Genomic DNA, 20,403 nt, shown 5'->3' on the forward strand with positions numbered 1-20,403 from the left:
TTTATGACTTGTGGACTTCAGCTCCCAGAATTCCTCAGCCAGCATGCCTAGCTGAGGAATTCTGGGAGTTGAAGTCCACAAGTCATAAAAGGGCCAAGTTTGAAGAGCCCTGTTTTTAAAGGTCCCTTGAGATAGTTCTCCTCCACTGTTTTCTCTAGCTGTCCTAAAGGGCACTTGTTATTTTATGTGATCAACTGGTCGCAGTCATGAGGAAACAAATGCCCAGCAGTCAAGGTGCATGTTATGGTTTCCTCTAAGTCCGAAGAGGACAGCCATAGTCCATCAGCCCAGAGAGAGATGGCAGGCAATCAGTCAGCTGAGGCAGTTCCCAAGGACATTGAATCTCAGAAGGCTGGAGCAAAATCGCAGAAAGAGAGGACTGATCTTGATCCAAGAACTCGCCAGCAACTAAGACATGCAGAACACAAGTGGTCAGCTTGTCTCCTCAAGAAGAGTTGATGGCGAGCCCCTAATACAGGTCTCTGCAAACTTGGCCCTTTTATGACTTGTGGACTTCAACTCCCAGAATTCCTCAGCTAGCGTGCCTCGCTGAGGAATTCTGGGAGTTGAAGTCCACAAGTCATAAAAGGGCTAAGTTTGAAGACGCCTGCCCTAGATAATGGAATATATCTTAGAATAGATCTACCATGTTTGGTTGCAAAATTCTCATTGGCCCCCACAAAACAACAGGAAGTTATTCTACTGACATCCACCTATCATCTGGATATTTGCAGCAGTGTTGTTGCTAACAACATTTCATTGGAAGATAAACACCATTATTTTTATTAGTTCTCCAATATTAGCATCCAATATTCAGCAGTTTGTAGCTCATATCTTGAATCTGCTTGCATACCTTAGTGCAGGGGTCTTCAAACTTGGCCCTTTTATGACTTGTGGACAACTCCCAGAATTCCTCAGCCTGCATGCCTCGCTGAGGAATTCTGGGAGTTGAAGTCCACAAGTCACAAAAGGGCCAAGTCTGAAGACCCCTGCCCTAATACATCCCTGCCAATGACTGGGTCTATGTAAGATCAACCTACAGGTTCTTTCGCCCCTTTTTGGAAACTATTTTTCCATTTTTGGCCTTTGCACATTGAACCTTTGGCAATGTTTCTGGGCACCCCTGGGACTTCTCTGCTTCCTCTTCATTCTCTTTGTCAACGTGCTTTGACTTAAAGGCAAAGCACATACATCTGCTGACTCTTGATTTGCAACCTCTCAACTCAAGTGTGATCTCTGCCACTCATTTTGACAAATGTATAACTCCAGCATTAAACTGCCTGTGAACTTCTTATCTGCAGGCCACGGTGCAGGACAATGCTGCAATCAGGGTTCTCTGTCTCTCTCTCTCTCTCTGTCTCTCTGTCTCTCTCTCTCTCTCTCTCTCTCTCTCTCACACACACACACACACACACACACACACACACACACACACACACACACACACCACCAGGATCACTAGGCCGGTATTCAACTCATCCATTCTAGATGGCTAAAGGAGCCATGATGGCGCGGTGGTTCAAGTGCAGTATTGCAAACTCCGCCCACAGCCAGGAGTTTGATCCTGACCGGCTCAAGGTTGACTCAGCCTTCCAGCCTTCTGAGATAGGTAAAATGGAGATCCAGATTGTTGGGGACAATACGCTGACATTAGTAAACAGCTCAGAGAGCGCTGTAAGGCATTATGGAGCGGCATATAAGTCTAAAGTGCTATTGCTATTGCTAAACCCATCACTCTTGTCTATCGAGATTTGCCTCCTTCCCCAGCCAAAGCCATCCATGTTGAAGGAGTGATTGGTGGCTGTTTTCCTGCCAGCATAGAAACCCATCAATTATTCCTCCTTACTTGCCCTGGAGTAACCTGTTAGGATAGTAGCACTCGCTGCTCTCGGTACCCAGGCAGAGTAGAGACCGTGTGTAGTCCTGAGTATGTAGGTAAAGCAAATTTTGCCTCTGCAAAAAAATAAAGGAAAGCGCATTCATCTGTCAGTCTGAATGTGCCCTTATGAGTCAGATGCAGTTTGTTCTTCCAAGCAAAAAAGAATGACCAGGGCCCTGGGAAAGAACAACGAAGAACCGCAACTGTTGTTCTCCAGCAAATATTTCTCCACCAACAATTTCTACCAATCAAATCATATGGGCAATACTCCCATCCTAGCCACTTTAGCCAAAGATCCATTACTTAAAAGCAAAGAGAAAATAAGCAGAAGGTTTACAGAAATACAAAGTCAACAGAAGGGGGCAGATTAGAAACCGCAACATGCCCCATTCACCTACCTTTCTCCTGATCCTTTTTCTCCTCCATTGGTGCCTGAGCCACCGCAGCATCAGAGGTGCACAGAGGAATAGGCAACTCTGCACTCACTGCTAAAAGCTCTTGGAAACAAGGGTTATTCCCTGGAAAACAGGTTTTGTGCCACGGTTCTTCGGTTCCACGAAGCCATCAGGAATGTCGTACGAGGGCTAGAAGATGAAAGCCTCAAGGGAATTGAAGCCCAGATGAACAGCAGTCAGAAAAAGGACGTACGAGAGAGGGGGAGAAAGAACTTTTGAGGAAGAGGGGAAAACCCATTTGTATGTCGTGTGACTGTCAGAAAGAGGAAATAGCATGCGGTAGGCAGAGGAAGCATAATTGAAGACGGACATCAGCAGTTTAGCAGTCTAACAAAGGAAAATTTGTGTGTGGTGGCTCAACATGTAAATGCCCCTGGATCTCTTAAAATTAACATTGCAAAGATTTTGTCTCGGCTCCGACTGCACTGGAAAACAGCGAAACATCATTTGACCATTATTTCTACCGTACTTGCTTTGATGTATTCACACTATACACGACAAGAGAATTTCAAGCAATGTCTACAGAATACTGTCTGTGCTATAAATTGGGGAGGTGGTAGTGACAGGTTATTGTCTGAGCTGCTATTAGAAGTGTAATGCCACCAAGCTATCGTTGGCTTCTCTGATTCTATCAAGAGAGGGAGTACCTGCTAATGTAGGTTGGGTAGAGAGTAGCCAGGTGTGTAACAAGGAGCATATGAATCTCGTATTAAAAGAACAACAAAGTGCAGTAGCTATCTGCGGTGGGATCCCATTTGAAGTCATGCTAAGCATTTTGGAGATTACAGTGTCTGAAAATTCCCCCTTCTCTCTTTCATATCAACCTGCTCGCTTGCTAAAATCATCACTTGAGATCCTTGTGTGCATCCCAGGGTCACAAGAACTTTTAGTGTGGAACTGGAGACGCCCTGATGTTCCACAACTTTCTTCAGAGAGAATCTCGCCTCCCTTTTTATTAATTTCTATGCTTAAACATCCACACTTAGGAAATCTTTTCCAATTTGCATGACCTAAGCTCCTGAAGTTAAACCTGCTGCACCAAATCATCTCAAGTCTTAGAGGATGCTACTTGTTTTCTTCTTCATCATCAACATCATCATCAAATTGGAAGGGACCTTGGAGGTCTTCTAGTCCAACCCCCTGCTCAGGCAGGAAACCCTGTACCATTTCAGACAAATGGCTGTCCAGTCTCTGCTTAAAAACTTCCAGTGTTGGAGCATTCACAGCTTCTGGAGGCAGGTTGTTCCACTGATTAATTGTTCTGTCAGGAAGTTTCTCCTTAGTTCTAGGTTGCTTCTCTCCTTGGTTAGTTTCCATCCGTTGCTTCTTGTCCTGCCTTCGGGTGCTTTGGAGAATAGCTTGACTCCCTTTTCTTTGTGGCAGCCCCTGAGAGATTGAAACACTGCTATCATGTTACCCCTTGTCCTTCTCTTCATTAGACTAGACATACCCAATTATACCAACCCTTCTTTATATGTTTTAGCCTCTTGTCCCCTGATCATCTTTGTTGCTCTTCTCTGTACTCTTTCTAGAGCCTCAACATCTTTTTTTACATTGTGGTGACCAAAACTTGATGCAGTATTCCAAGTGTGGCCTTACCAAGGCATTGTAAAGTGGTATTAACACTTCACATGATCTTGATTCTATCCCTCTGTTAATGCAGCCTAGCACTGTGTTGGCTTTTTTGGCAGCTGCAGCACACGGCTGGCTCATATTTAAACATTGCTGGCTCATATTTAATCAATGCCTTTTTTTCCATTTGGTACATTTCTTCATTCTGATTTCACTTGTGCATGGTTTATTAGTGCTAGCTGTGACATTTTGAAAGAAAAGATAGGATATAATTTTCAACTTCCAAAAAATAAAAAGTTGGGAAAGGGTTAAGAATGGAAGACATTTAAATTATGAAAAAGCCAAAAAACAACCCACAAGGAAATAGAATTGGAAGACTGTTTCTTAGAAACATGGGCATTCTGATGATGAATGGAAATAAATCACCAGCTCCTTATTATGAGTATGTTATGTTTATAGAACTTTGTTTATAAACAAAGCCAAGAGAACAAAGCTAACAGCAAGACTCAAGTAGATGTTGCAAAGGGATCATTTAATATTATTTTAAAAGTTCAAATATTTAAGATTCAGTTTTAAACATGAATATGTAAAAATCTGTTAAAAAAAAGAAGTCTGTACTAAGCCAATATAGTACTGTGCTAAGCAGTAAACATTCCCACCTCTTCCCTTCAAACCCTTGTTTTTTAATTTACTTTAATTTTCGTAATTTTAACCTATTTTATATTTATAATTGTTGGATGTTTCTGTGTTTTACCCGGCTGTAAAGCGTTTCGGAGTTGCCTTGAACCATGAGATGAGTGGAAATATAAATCTGATAAAAAATAATAAATAAAATCTCTAAAAACATGCCTTTTGGTGATTACTGCATTGTACTTTGAATATCTACAAAAATAATTTAATTTTGTGCCTGTCCATATCGGTACAATTCTATTTAGAATTATTTTCATTACTATCACTTTCCAAAAAAAATTCTTTTTTTTAATGCATTGGGAAAAAAAATTATTATTATTTTTGATATTTGTCGCAAGTCTTAGTTCATTCCGAGCTTCAGCTTTCCTGACTTCATCTTTGCAGATTCGGGCTATATGCTGATATTCTGTCTTAGAGCCCCTCTTTCCATTTTTTTATACTTATCCTTTTTATCTTTCAGTTTATCAGAGATCCCTTTATGAAACCATGCTGGTTTCTTCTTAGATTTCTTATTTTTGTTTTTCAGCGGGACTGGGGTGGAATCGTATTTCTCAGAATTTCCCAAGTTTCCCTTTTAAGATTTTCATCCATGGAATCCTTCCCAAGCTCTCTGTAAGTTTGTTGAAATCAGCTCTTTTAAAATCAAAGACCCTAGTTTGATTTTGTTCTACTGCTTTTGTCTGCATTATATTAAATTCCAGTATGACAGTCACTCTCCCCCAAAGTTCCTGCAACTTCGAAGCCCCTCCATCTTTTAATCTCTGTTAGTAAGAATTAAATCCAGTACAGTCCTAGAGGAGATAAATCCTGACTGCTCTTTAGAAGGCAAGATCCTGAAGCTAAAACTCAAATACTTTGGCCACCTAATGAGAAGGAAGGACTCACTGGAGAAGAGCCTAATGCTGGGAAAGATCGAGGGCAATAGAAGAAGGGGACGACAGAGAATGAGGTGGCTGGATGGAGTCACTGAAGCAGTAGGCGTGAGCTTAAATGGACTCCAGAAGATGGTAGAGGACAGGAAGGCCTGGAGGAATGTTGTCCATAGGGTCGCGATGGGTCGGACACGACTTCGCAGCTAACAACAACAACAACAACAACAACAACAACAGCTGACCCATTAGTTCTCTCCTCTACCTTTTAGATGACAAAGTTGTCAGCTAGGCAGGTGAGCAACCTGTTCAATCTCCCACTTGATGCAAAGTTTGTTTCCCAGTTGATATCAGGGTAAAGTCCCTTATTACTACTGTGGCATGTTTCCTACATACATTAGTTAAATAATTAGCAAAAAGTTCATCTATTTTTTTCTGCTTGGCTGGGTGGCCTGGAGAATACACCCATGGCAATGATATTCTTCCCCCCCCCCCCACCGTCTTATATTAGCCCAAATGCATCCAAGAAGGCTTTCATCCTTGGTTTTATGCATTTCTATAGAAGCGTGATTTTTTTTTACATATAATGTAACTCCACCTCCTCTTTTGTTAGGTCTATTTCTTTTGAACAGTTTATACCCGTGGTGGCAAACCTATGGCACGGGTGCCACAGGTGACACGCAGAGCCCTCTCTGTGGGCACGCGCACCGTCGCCCCAGTCCTAGGCTTTCAGCGGGGTTTTATAAAACCTTTTCGCTTTAGGCCACCGCCGCTGCGTGTGAAGGGGAAAAAAAGGTTCAATCAATCAATCTATTTCACCTTCTCACGAGAAAAAAAAAAGATCTCGCAAAGTTGGAATGGATTGATTGAACTTTATAGTCCCACCTAATCTGCTGTTACCACTGCAGCCACGCCCACCCAATGGGCCACGGCCACCTGACACTCGACGATACATAAGTGGGTTTTGGGTTGCAGTTTGGGCACTCTAAAAGGTTCGCCATCACTGGTTTACACACTTCCAGAAATACATTCCAGTCACGAATTTCATCCCACCAAGTTTCGGTTAGGGCAACTATATCATACTTGCCTTCATACTTCAAGTTCATCCTGTTTCCTCTTTAAACTTTAAGCACTGGCATGTAGGTATCTGAGTCCCTTATGGCTGACCTAGCGTATGCTTTCTACCTTCTCCTGCTTTATATCCCTATTTGATTAGTAGTCTTGGGGTTTATGCTTGGGATTAGGTCCTAAAGATTGATCACCCACTCCCCTCAGTTTTAGTTTAAAGCCCTTTGGATAAGCTGAGCCACTCAATTTCCAAACACATTCTTCCTGGCTGTTGTGAGCTGCAGCCCATCCCTTGCCAGCATTCCATCATGTAGGTCAGGGCTTTTCAACCATTGGTACGGGTACCACCGGTGGTACATTGGCACCTGGAAGGTGGTACACAACAATCCTAGAAAAGTGGTAGCGGGGGAAGGGAATGAGCTGAAGCAGCGTCAGCACCACACAATCCTGAGTGAGAGATGGCTGGAGCTGCAGGGCTGTCAGGGCTGAGCGGAAGCACCAGGATCAGCGCCGGGCACCAGCTAATCCTGGCGCTTCTGATCATCTGGAGCCCGGCGCTGATCCTTGCACTTCTGCTAAGCCCCACAGAAGCACCAAGCATTTGGAGCCCAGCACTGATCCTGGCGCTTCTGCTGAGCCCCGAAGAAGCACCGATCAGCTGGAGCTTGGCGCTGATCCTGGGGCTTACAACAGTTTACTAAGCGAAGTTTATTTTTATTTATTTTTTTATTTTAATTCCATTTATATCCCGCCCTTCTCCGAAGACTCAGGGCGGCTTACAAGCTTAGCAGTAGTCTTCATTCTATGTATATGCCTGCTTATTAGGGCTTTCATACACCCCCCAAGCAGCATTATTACAAAGTCAGCTTATTGCCCCCAACAATCTGGGTCCTCATTTTACCTACCTCGGAAGGATGGAAGGCTGAGTCAACCTTGAGCCTGGTGGGATGCGAACCTGCACTAATTGCAGGCAGCTGGTGTTACTTAAGGAGGCATTAGCCCACTGCTCCACCAAGGCTCCTATTGTAAGTTATACTACTTTTAGGATATAGCAATATCCTAAAATATCTGAGTACCACCAATTGCCTAGCAAGGTGTCAAAAACTTGATGACTTCATACTTTATCACTTTTTTCCTTTTTTTTTTTTTTTTTTGGTCATCAAGTTTTTGACACCCTGCAAGGTGACTGGTGGTACTCGGATATTGCCATATCCTAAAAGTGATACAATGGGTGAAAAGGTTGAAAAGCCCTAACGTACGTAATCCAGATTACTAGATTAAATACCAGTTTACATAGATTACATAGTTTACATGCCAGCTTACATAGATTAAATACCAGTTGACATAGCTATTTTTCACATTTTTTTTTTGTTTTTCAAGTTTTTATGTTTGTTCGAGTTGCTTTTATTTTTATTTATGATGCTGGATTACTTACTTACTTGGCTCACAAAAATGGGCTGTGACTGAAAATTAATTAATGGAAAAGTACAAATAGTACAAAGATGCAAACAGCAACAAGAGGTTGAGAGTGCAGTTACTTTTAGAGTTGTTATTATTATTTTATCTGCTACAGTATGCCAAGTGGAGCTGTTATCTTATACAAGCAACCCAAAGAAAAAGTGTGAACAGAAAATACTCTGATGAGTATCTAAAACTGCAATTTCATTGGGCTGGAGATCCATACTCCATCTCCCGCACAGTCCTCTGAAGCATTGTGTTGTGAAATTTTGTCAAATAACACCATAAAGCTAAAGAGTTCTTATTATAAAGCAGGAAATGCATAAAATAATTCAACTGGAAAATAATTTTGGATAAATATTTTGAGTAAAAAAATCTAATGAAAAGACCTTTAAAATAAAAAAATAAAAAGATAAGAAGGCGCACATAAGTATTAATTATAATCATTACTGCACAGCAGGGGTCTTCAAACTTGGCCCTTTTATGACTTGTGGACTTCAACTCCCAGAATTCCTCAGCCAGGCCTGGCTGAGGAATTCTGGGAGTTGAAGTCCACAAGTCATAAAAGGGCCACGTTTGAAGACCCCTGCTGTACAGTATACATTGAAAATGTAAACTGAGATTATCTGGAAGATAAAAAGGTATGTGTTTAAGCCAATGTTCCTTGTATTTTCTGAATGTTTATTTAGAAATCCATGATAGCAAAAAGTTTAAGAAATGCACCTTGTGCCTATGCCTCATAGGAAACAAATATTAAAATTAAATGAGAGATGATGTTCTTCCTTTATTCTTCGCTCACCCTCTCTCTTCTGTCTGGTAGGGGGAGAGGAAAATTGGTGAAACTCTCCTTGTATATACGGTAAATATAATAGCTGAGCCACTAAACCCTTCAACTGAAATAGACTAAATATTGCTATGTCCATCCCACATCTCTAAAGAATCATACAGCTGCGCTTTTTATGTTGTTCCCTACTGTGCTTTTGAGATGTTTTTGCTGACTCTGATGATGTCAATTGGCATGGGACCCTCTCCATCAAGGAAATTGTGCAGCTTGTTAAAACCACAACTGACAAAGTACTTTTAGGCATCACCACGTCTAATTTCTCAAGGTAGCGGGAAAATTCCTAAACATTCAACCTGTTTCATCGGGATTACTGTATGTCACCATCAGTCATAGGAAACCCTACCCAGAAGACTTATAAGCATCATGTCTAGTTAAGTAAGTAAGTAAAAAAGAAGGAGGGAGGGAGGGAGGGAGGGAGGGAGGGAGGGAGGGAAGGAAGGAAGGAAGGAAGGAAGGAAGGAAGGAAGGAAGGAAGGAAGGAAGGAAGGAAGGAAGGAAGGACTATAGGGTACTTGGTGCTCTCTTGAGTTCGGTTGTTTGCTTCCAGACATTTTATTACCCAACTAGGTAACATCATCAGTGCTAGAAAGGAGTGGAATGTATGGGGAGGGAGGGAGGGAGGGAGGGAGGGAGGGAGGGAGGGAAGGAAGGAAGGAAGGAAGGAGGGAGGGAAGGAAGGAAGGAAGGAAGGAAGGAAGGAAGGAAGGAAGGAAGGAAGGAAGGAAGAAAGGCTACTCAAGCAACATTATGTGTATCTTTTAAAGCTGGACTTCTTTAAAGCATGACTTTTTTTCCCAACGGGGTGCAATGTCTCAGTGGTTAAAGATGCTGAGCTTGTCAGCTGGAAGGCTGACAGTCTTGGTTCAAGACTTGAGTGTCATGTGACAGGGTGAGTTCCCATTATTTGCCCCAGTTCCTGCCCACCTAGCAGTTTGAAAGATGCAAATGCAAGTAGATAAATAGGTACCACTTCGTTGGGAAGATAACATGACCATGGAAATGTCCTTGGACAATGCTGGCTAGCCTCGGCTAAGAAACAGAGATAAGCACCGCCCACTAAGATGAAAAAAAGTTGCCATTATATCAATATGTAAGTTGGTGTGTAATTTGGCAATGTTAAACTAGCACCAAAGACAGACCTTTACAAGGAAATAATCGTATGTGACAAAAATCTCAATAATTGTTTGTTTCTATTACTGGCCCCTTTTTTGCAACAATCCAAAGGTGTGAAACACAAAGGTGTGAAAACGACTGAAGATGTATGAGATTGACATATCAGCATTTCCAACTGCTTAAATGACAAGCTAATTTTTTATTTTTTAATTAACAGTGACCTGTTTCACCAGCTATCATGAAAACCGCTGGGATGAAAATGCTCTGTTTGTATTATAGTTTTGTTATTCATGTTTTTTTTTAAAAAAAACTTTTTAATTTAGTGGTAGATTGGAAATGAAAGACTCCTTCCACCTTTCGGTCTGCCTATCAGCAGGATAACTCTCCAAAAATTGAACAAATGGGACAAGATTTGGATCAGAAAGAAAGCAGTTGAAGTTGTGTGTGTGTGTGTGTGTGTTTGTGTGTATGTGTGTGTGTGGGAGGGAGGAAGCCAGTCACTCACTCTCAGTCAGTCTAACCTACCTCACAGGGTTGATATTGTCAGAAAAATAGGAGAGGACGTTATATATGTTCGCCACCTTGAGTTACTTATAAAGTAATAAAGAAGGGATAAAAATCAAATAAATAAATAGGCAGAAAACTGAAATGCTGTCATTTTGTCTGGAACACAGTTTATGCAACCCACCTTGTATATCCTAAATCACACATATACAAAACCTTAAGTGTAGTCTATATGACTTGATTCTACACAGAAGAAAAGACAAATATTTTCCAGAAAGCATACTCTTCACAACTTCATAATTTCATAATTTGGGGCTGCTTTTCTTGAGGTTGTGTTGGACTTCTGTAACCAGGCATGGAACAAATTGCCTGCAATAGCTAAGGATTTTGAACAGGCAACTGTTTTGCTGGTATCCCAGCAAAAAATAACCTACAGTAGTCATTTTCCTGCATTTATCTGCAAGACTTACTTTGTGAGGATAAAAGAATCTCAAGTGTGTTAAAGAAGAAGGTCCACAAACAACATGCACGGCACAATTTCTTTTCTACCACTTGATCTCCGTCCGATGAAAGAAACTTGTAGTTGTTGTTAGTTGCGAGGTTGTGTCTGACCCATCGCGACCCCATGTCACAACGTTCCTCCAGGCCTTCCTGTCCTCTACCATCTTCTGGAGTCCATTTAGGCTCACGCCTACTGCTTCAGTGACTCCATCCAGCCACCTCATTCTCTGTCGTCCCCTTCTTCTATTGCCCTCGATGTTTCCCAGCATTAGGCTCTTCTCCAGGGAGTCCTTCCTTCTCATTAGGTGGCCAAAGTATTTGAGTTTTAGCTTCAGGATCTGGCCTTCTAAAGAGCAGTCAGGGTTGATCTCCTCTAGGACTGACCGGTTTGATCGCCTTGCAGTCCAAGGGACTCGCAGGAGTCTTCTCCAGCACCATAGTTCAAAGGCTTCAATTCTTTGGCACTCGGCCTTTCTTATGGTCCAACTTTCACAGCCATACATTTCAACTGGGAAGACCATGGCCTTGACTATACACACTTTTATTGGCAGAAACTACTCTCTGGCAAACAGCAATGAACTTGGATCCAGGAATAGTTCTCTGCATACAAGCATAGTTTAGTTTCTCTAAGAATTTCATAGTTTGGTATTTCTAAGGTGTTTGTATGATATGTACACAGGGCAGATTCCCATTTTCCAAAAAGAACGGCCACGGGAGAAGATTAAATATTTCTCATTAAAATACTGAAGTTTTATCAGCTTTGTACTGTACCCGACCTGTACAGTTTTGTACCTGTATTGTACTTTAATGTCAGCCTCTAAATAGCTACCCAGATATCACACATTTGGGATACATATCCTGCTGCCATTGTTAAGTCATAGCTTACTAAATAAGCTGCAGCTGGTAGGGGTCATCCCTAAGACACCTAAAAGTAATATTTTAACTTTGTGTGTTATGTAAACACACCAGTGTCTATGATGTATGCATTCTAGCCTCAGCTGCTTAGCTTTGTACAAAAACAGAACAGTGACTTACCTCATCAGGACTACTTTGGCTGTCTCTGTGGATTGATTGATTTTCCGCAGTTGCTTTGTTATGGGAAAAATAACTGTTTTCGCTGTTATTTTTGTTATTATTTATTACTGTTCTGTTATTAGAGTCACAGACTCACAGAACTGAAAGAAATCTCGGCTTTGTTCTAGTCTAGTGGCCTGCTCAAGGGAGGAGTCTTTATAACATCCTGAACAAATGATTGTTCAATCTTTTCTTGAAAACTTCCAGCGACGGAGCACCCACCATTCCAGGAGGCAACGTGTTCCACTGATTAATTGTACTCACTGTCAGGAAATTTCTCTTTAGTTACAGATTTTTAACAAGCTTCTACCCATTGTTTGGTGGCTAGATGGAGTCACTGAAGCAGTAGGCGTGAGCCTAAATGGACTCCAGAAGATGGCAGAGGACAGGAAGGCCTGGAGGAACGTTGTCCATGGGGTCGCGATGGGTCGGACACGACTTTGCAACTAACAACAACAACAACACCCATTGTTTCTTATCCTGCCTTTAGCAGCTTTGGAGAATAAATCAATGCCCTCTTCCCTGTGAAAGTCCTTCAGGTATTGGAAGATGGCTGTCGTGTCGCTCCTAAGCTTTCTCTTGGTTAGGCTAAACATACAGTACCTAGTTTCCTTAACCATTCGTTATACAATTGAGACTCCAAATTCCTTATCATCTTTGTCGCTCTTTTCTGCATCCTTCTTGAATCTCAACATCTTATTTGTATTGTGGTGACCAGAACTAGAAACAGTATTCCATGTTTGGCTTCACTAATGCAATATAATGAGAAGGAAGGACTCACTGGAGAAGAGCCTAATGCTGGGAAAGGTTGAGGGCAAGAGAAGAAGGGGACGACAGAGAATGAGGTGGCTGGATGGAGTCACTGAAGCAGAAGTCGTGAGCTTAAATGGACTCCAGAAGATGGTAGAGGACAGGAAGGCCTGGAGGAACGTTGTCCATGGGGTCACGATGGGTCAGACACGACTTCGCAGCTAACAACAACAACAACGCAATATAGAGGGATACTATCACTTCCCATAAAGTTGACGCTCACTATCCTTCTGTTGATGCAGCCTAGGACTGTGTTTGTTGTCTATTTTGGCAGATGCAGCACATTTCAGAATGAAAAAGGTCTTCTGCAGTCACGACTGCAGAAGAGACTGAAGAGACTAGAAACATTTGAAATGTGGGATTTAAAGGCGGCTGTTACGTATAAGCTGGGTTGACAAGATCAGAAATGAGGAGGTGATAACCCACCTGGGGAAGCCAAGAGATATCATCAAAACAATTAAACAAAAACGAAAGTTATAAGATTTCGGACATGTGATGCGACACCCAGAAAAACACGGCGTACTCCATTTAATCCTCCAGGGAAAGATTGAAGGCAAACGAGGTCCAGAAAGAAGAAGAACATCATGGCTTCAAAATCTAAGGGACTGGTTTGGACAAAACCCAGCCGCACTTTTTCATGCGGCTGCTGATAAAAAATAGGATCGCCAACACGATCGCCAACGTCCAATAAGGGATATGGCACAAGAAGAAGAAGAAGCACACTGCTGCCTCATATTTAAGCAATATGGGTGTGAGCTGTTCAGAACCAGGCCGTGATGGGCAAGTGCATGGACACGCATCACTCATCGCTTATGGCAGAGATCCCCAACCTTTTGGGCACCAGGGACCAGTTCTATGGAGAAAGGCTTTTTCACGGACCGGAGAGTGTGTGTTTTTGTGTGCTGCCTGCTTCCCACAGATGGGACTTTGCTTGTTTGTGCAGCCCGGTTGCTGGCACCCCATGGCCCGGTACCGATCCACGGACAGGGGATTGGGGATCCCTGGCTTACGGGGCCCACCTCCGAACAGCTCACAGCCCAATAGTGGGCTGTGGCCCCTAAGTTGGGGACCCCTGGTTTAAACTGTTCCTTTATTCAAATAAAAGAACGTGTCTAATTTTGTTTTTATTTGGAAGCTGTTTCTGGATTTTGTGCTTGTGGTAGAAAAATGAAGCTTTGACTTTGGTTTGGCTGATTTATTGTCACAGAAAGGGCTAGTATATATTATTGTATAAAATTAAAAAGCCGAGGTTGTAATGTTATTATCTTTTACTGTGCTGAAGAGAAGGTTGAAGTCAGCACCCCACTTTTTTCCCCTTTCTACCCCACACCCTCTCTTTTTCCCCCCTTTCCCCTCCCCTGGTTTCCATTATTTAAATTTTCTTTTGCATTTTATATTCTGATAAAGTACAGGTAGTCCTCGACTTACAACAGTCCATTCAAAGTTACAACGGCACTGCAAAGAGTGATTTGTGACCATTTTTTTCACACTTAAGACCACTGCAGCATCCCCATGGTCACGTGATCAGAATTCAGACACTTAGCAACTGGCTCAGATACTGTATACGACGGTTGCAGTATCCCGGGGTCATGTGATCCTCTTTTGCAACCAGCAAAGTCAATGGGGAAGCCAGATTCATTTAACAACTGTGTTATTACTAATTTAACAACTGCAAAGGGTAGTTCACTTAAAACTGGCAGGAAAGGTCATAGGAGCTGTGACTAGGGGGGCTTTCACTCAGGTTCGTCTGGTGCGCCAGCTGCGACCCTATCTGGACCTAGATGCCTTGCGTACAGTCACCCATGCTCTTGTGACCTTTCGTCTCGACTACTGCAACGCTCTTTACATGGGGCTGCCCTTGAGAATCACTCGGAAGCTTCAGCTGGTACAGAGTGCAGCTGCACGAACGCTTTTGGGGGCTCCCCGATACTCCCATATTACACCTCTGCTTCGTGAGCTGCACTGGCTTCCAGTTGCCTTCCGGGTGAAATTCAAGGTCCTAGTGATGACATACAAAGCCCTACATGGCATGGGTCCGGATTACCTACGGGAGCACCTACTGCCAGCGTCAACACCCCTCCGTCCTGTGCGCTCCCACAGAGAGGGCCTCCTCAGGGTGCCACCGGTCAGATAATGCCGGCTGGTGACCCCCAGGGGGAGAGCATTCTCGGTGGGTGCGCCAATCCTCTGGAACCGCTTACCAGCCGAAATCCGGATGGCCCCCGACCTTCGCACCTTCCGGCGAGATTTAAAAACCTATCTGTTCCAGCAAGCCGGCCTGGCCTGATAGATTTGGGGTTTTATTTGTTTTATTGTTGCTTTATTGTATACTTACTTTGCTCTGTACACCGCCCTGAGTCCTCCGGGAGAAGGGCGGTATATAAAACGAATAAATAAATAAATAAAAAATGGGGCAAAGTTCGCTTTGCAACTGTCTCGCTTAGCAACAGAAATTTTTAAAAGTTTTGAACATGAAAAATAAACCCATGCTGGTTTCTAGTAATTACCTTATTTCATTATAAAATCATATAAAATCTTATTGGGGGCAGATGAGGAGCAAATAAGGAAACTCTATGAATTGTTATTGGGGTATAAAATGATTGAAGGAATGATGTTGACATGGGCTAAGAATGTTGGACATGGTATTGATCTTGATGTGTGGCAAACATTATGGGACAGAAATAAAAAGATAACGCTGGCCACAGCCTACAAAGAAAATCTATACAAGATGTTTTATCGGTGGCATCTCCCTCCAACACGGTTAACTAAAATGTATAAAACAATATCCCTTAATTGCTGGAAATGTTCCCAAGAATTAGGTACCTATTTTCATACATGGTGGACCTATAAAAAGACACAAGGGTTTTGGCAAATGATACAGACATGGCTAGAGGAAATACTAGGACGGAGAATAGAATATAAGCCAGAATTTTTCCTGCTAGGTATAACAAAAGAGAAATATAGTAAAGAAGAGATATACATAATGATATATATTATTACAGCAGGGAGAATGACGTTCGCCCAAAAACGGAAGGATAGCGAAGTTCCTGATGAGAGTGAAGTGATAAACAAAACATGGACATGCGCAGAAATGGATAATTTAACTTTGGAACTAAAAAATAAAGAACAGTCAGAATATTATAAAATTTGGAATAGATTTTACCATGGTGGGAACAGAAAGGAAAGTCTCAATAGAGGTTTACCAGATTATGAACTTAAGCAATATTAGAATAAGGTGGATGACAAGCTTGAAGAAAATTATTGGCATAAATGTATAAATACGTTTAAGGTGTATAATTGTATATAAATGATAAGTATATAAAATGTATATAACACACAAAAATGATGTAAGACAAGAAGGTATGTTAGACCGATAACACCGTGTCCAAAGTTTTTAAATATTTTAAATTATTTATTTATTTATTTATTTATTTTATTAGACTTATATACTGCCCTTCTCCCGTAGGACTCAGGGCGGTTCACAAGGTTTTTTAAAACAATACAAGAAGTTACAAAAATTAAAAACAATTAAAATAATTACACTAACCTTGAACTAAAAACCCCAATTACAATTAAAATACTATTAAAACCCCAGTTAATACTCTCAGTCCAGGCCAGAAAGCTCGAAGAGCCAGGTCTTCAGGTCCCGGCGGAATGAGCGAAGGTCAGGGGCAGTCCTAAGCTCTACAGGCAGCTGGTTCCAAAGGGCTGGCGCACCCACAGAGAAGGCCCTCCCCCTGGGTATCGTCCGCCGGCAATCTTTTACCGGCGGTACCCTGAGAAGACCCTCCCCGTGAGAGCGCACAGGACGAAGAGAGCTTAATGCCGGCAGCAGGTGTTCCCTCAAATATCCCGGACCCAAGCCATTTAGGGCTTTATAGGTCATCACCAGCACCTTGAATCTCACCCGGAGGGCAACCGGAAGCCAATGCAGCTCGCGGAGTAGAGGTGTTACATGGGAGTATCGGGAAACCCCCATCACAACCCGCGCGGCTGCATTCTGCACCAGCTGAAGCCTCCGAGTGGTCCTCAAGGGCAGCCCCATGTAGAGAGCGTTGCAGTAGTCCAATCGGGAGGTCACGAGCGCAAACTGAAGTTTGTTTAAAAAAAATAAAAAAATAAACCCATGTTGGCTTCTAGTAATGACCTTATTTCATTATTTCGCATTCATGTTTTTAACTTAGGGAGCCAACTAGAGTTGCAAGATGAATAGCCACATTAATTAGTTAAATAAAATAAATAATAAATAACAACCCACCAGTCTTTGTTGGGGAAACTACGTTCGTATCTATCTGGAAAACTGAGCTAAATAAATCACAGTTAAATGAATAACGAGTAAGCATGGCATATAGACATGGCCTCTGACGGCAAACAAGATGAATATAAACAGAGTGTCACTATTGCCTGCTTTTTATAGAGTTGTTAACGGACTTTCCTGTTGTCAGTCTACACATCTGAATAGTACGGCATGTATTATTATAGAATATCTTTGCTGGCTATTTCAGAACAAAGACCAGCTTTCCTAATGGTCCTAAACTTGCAAATTTATCAGGGTTAGGCAACCTTGACTCTTTTATGACTAGTGGACTTCAACTCCAGAATTCCTGAGAATTAATCAGAATTAATTAGTTAATTAATTAATTAATTAATTAATCTTAATCAGAATTCCTGATTAAGAATTCCTCTTAATCAATCCCTTAAGTCATCCAAATATCAATTCTGAAAGTCACTGAAGGAAGACACACGTAAATATACTTCTGTCTTTATTTCAAGTAGCCCAAGGTGGCAAACACGCTACTTAATTCCCTTTCCAAGTTATCTTAACGAAGGCCCTGTGAAATGCAGGTGGTCCTCGACTTAGGACCACAATTGAGCCCAAAATTCCTGTTACTAAGCCAGACAGTTGTTTAAGTGAATTGCTTTGCCCTGTTTTATGACCTTTCTTGCCACAACTGTTTTAAGTGAATCACTGTGGCTGTTAAGTTAGTAACACGGTTGTTAATTGAATCTGGCTTCCCTGTGGCCTTTGCTTGTCAGAGGGTCGCAAAAGGGGATGACATGATCCTGCAACCGTCATAAATATGAGTCAGTTGTCAAGCATCTGAATTAAGATCACATGACCATGGGGATGCTGCAGTGATCATACAAGTGAAATATAGTCATAAGTCATTTTTTTCCAATGCCACTGTAACTTTGAGTGGTCATTAAATGAGCTGTTGTAAGTCAAGGACTACCTGTAGTTATTTCTCCCATGTGATAGGGAGCGGATACTTAAAATTAGTTTCCCCAGCTCTGGCTCAACATCTGAACCCGGTCACTCCCAGCTATGTTTCACTGCAACTCCCATCAGCCCAGATCTTGTATGACCAGAGAGAAAGCTTATTCTAGCCACTGCATTACCACTATTTCTAGATTGATTGTTGACATGTTCTGGTTCAGGAAACATACAGCTCTTAGTTGTCCATTCAAGGTGCCACAGCTGGAGAACCAGCATTTCACCCGTCAGGACCTCACCATCCAGGCACCATATTAGCACAATTAATCAGTGGAACAACCTGCCTCCAGAAGTTGTGAATGTTCCAACACTGGAGGTTTTTAAGAAGAGACTGGACAGCCTTTTGTCTGAAATGGTATAGGGCTTCCTGCCTGAGCAGGGGGTTGGACTAGAAGGCCTCCAAGGTCCCTTCCAACTCTGTTATTCTAGTCTAGTCTAGTCTAGTCTGCTCTAAACTACTTTACTCTACTCTATTAGTTATTCTATTCTAAGTCTAGTCTAGTCTAGTCTAGTCTACTATTGTTATTCTATTCTAAGTCTAGTCTAGTCTAGTCTACTATTGTTATTCTATTCTGTCTAGTCTAGTCTAGTCTACTCTACTCTACTATTGTTATTCTATTCTAAGTCTATCTAGTCTACTATTGTTATTCTATTCCAAGTCTAGTCTAGTCTAGTCTATTGTTATTCTATTCTAAGTCTATAGTCTACTCTACTCTACTATTGTTATTCTATTCTAAGTCATCTAGTCTAGACTACTCTACTTATTGTTATTCTATTCTAAGTCTAGTCTAGTCTACTCTACTATTGTTATTCTATTCTAAGTCTAGTCTACTCTACTGTACTATTGTTATTCTATTCTAAGTCTAGTCTACTCTACTCTACTATTGTTATTCTATTCTTAGTCTAGTCTACTCTACTCTACTATTGTTATTCTATTCTAAGTCTAGTCTACTCTACTATTGTTATTCTATTCTAAGTCTAGTCTACTCTACTCTACTATTGTTATTCTATTCTAAGTCTATAGTCTACTCTACTCTAATCTACTATTGTTATTCTATTCTAAGTCTAGTCTAGTCTAGTCTACTCTACTATTGTTATTCTATTCTAAGTCTAGTCTAGTCTACTGTTGTTATTCTATTCTAAGTCTAGTCTAGTCTAGTCTAGTCTAGTCTACTCTACTCTACTCTACTCTACTATTATTCCCTTCCCTTCCCTTCCCTTCCCTTCCCTTCTATGTCATTATCTTATTCTGTTGTATTCTATTTTATATTCATCAAAAGGCTGCTGATGACTCTTAGAGCACGCAATACAAAACGCCAACTCCAGAAATTGGGTAGGTTCTCTCTAAGAGTAGATGCTACCTTGACAGCTTTCTGGGCCGTGAACTTTAAAGAATGACACACACAGACACAGACACACACACAGAGACGCAGCCAACCAAAGCCAACCAAAGTTTCTGGCCAGGTTCAACAGGTGCCCCAGCTCCTTTTAGCACGTAAGGTCCAAGGTGCAGGATTGTCGCGCTAGGGTAAAGCTGCCGCCCAGACTCTCCCAAACAAGCGGACTAGCACCTTGCTTTGGAGGTGCCGATCGGCTACATCATCGTAGTCCGGTCCAGAAGGGAGGACCGTCCCCGTCCCCCCGCGCCAAGGCGGCCACGGAGGCTGAGAGGCCGGCCCAGCACCGAAAGCGACTCGCGAAAAGCAGGAAGCGGTTTTTTTTTCTTTTTCTTTCTCTTTTTCTTCTCTTTTTCTTTTCCTTCCCCTCTCCCCGCTTACCTGACCGCACCAAGCGCAAGGCTGCCGTCGGGCCTGCGGGCGAAGGGTGAAGTTGCACCGCGTTGGGAAAGAGCCCCGCCGCCGCCGCCTTTCCCCTCCTCCGTCCCCTTCCGACGGGGAGGCGGTTTCCAAGCGGGCGCCCTGTATAACCTCGCCCTCTCCGGGCAGCGCCTTCCGCCTTCGGGGAAAGCTCTGGCTTCGAAGGCAAAGAGAAGCGGAGGCTGCGAAAGTCGGGCTCGACGGCTCGGAGCGGCCGCGCCGGGGCTGCCCGCCGCCGGAGGAGGAGGAGGAGGAGAGGAAGGAAGAGGAGGGAGGAGGGAGAGGGAGGAGGAAGAAGAAGAGGGAGGAGGAGGAGGGAGGAGGAAGGAGGAGGAAGGAGGAGAAAGAGGAGGGGGAGGGAGAAGAAAAGGAAGGAGGAGGAGGAGGAGGAGGAGGAGGAGGAGAAGAAGAAGAAGAAGAAGAAGAAGAAGAAGAAGAAGAAGAAGAAGAAGAAGAAGAAGAAGAAGAAGAAGA

The 20,403-nt window shown here is 42.5% G+C and overlaps 1 protein-coding gene across 1 annotated transcript in view; it reads right to left on the bottom strand.

Annotated features, from left to right (window-relative positions):
• The window catches only part of TEC (tec protein tyrosine kinase), a 99,741-nt gene extending 79,749 nt beyond the window's left edge, over positions 1-19,992 (bottom strand). Inside the window, exon 1 of the mRNA XM_083367904.1 lies at positions 19,891-19,992. The gene's annotated coding sequence lies outside the window, so the exon portion shown is untranslated. The remainder of the gene's footprint in view (positions 1-19,890) is intronic.
• Between the last annotated feature and the right edge of the window lie 411 nt (positions 19,993-20,403).

Source organism: Vipera ursinii, assembly GCF_947247035.1.
Source record: "Vipera ursinii genome assembly, chromosome: 7".
NCBI classification, from domain to species: domain Eukaryota; kingdom Metazoa; phylum Chordata; class Lepidosauria; order Squamata; family Viperidae; genus Vipera; species Vipera ursinii.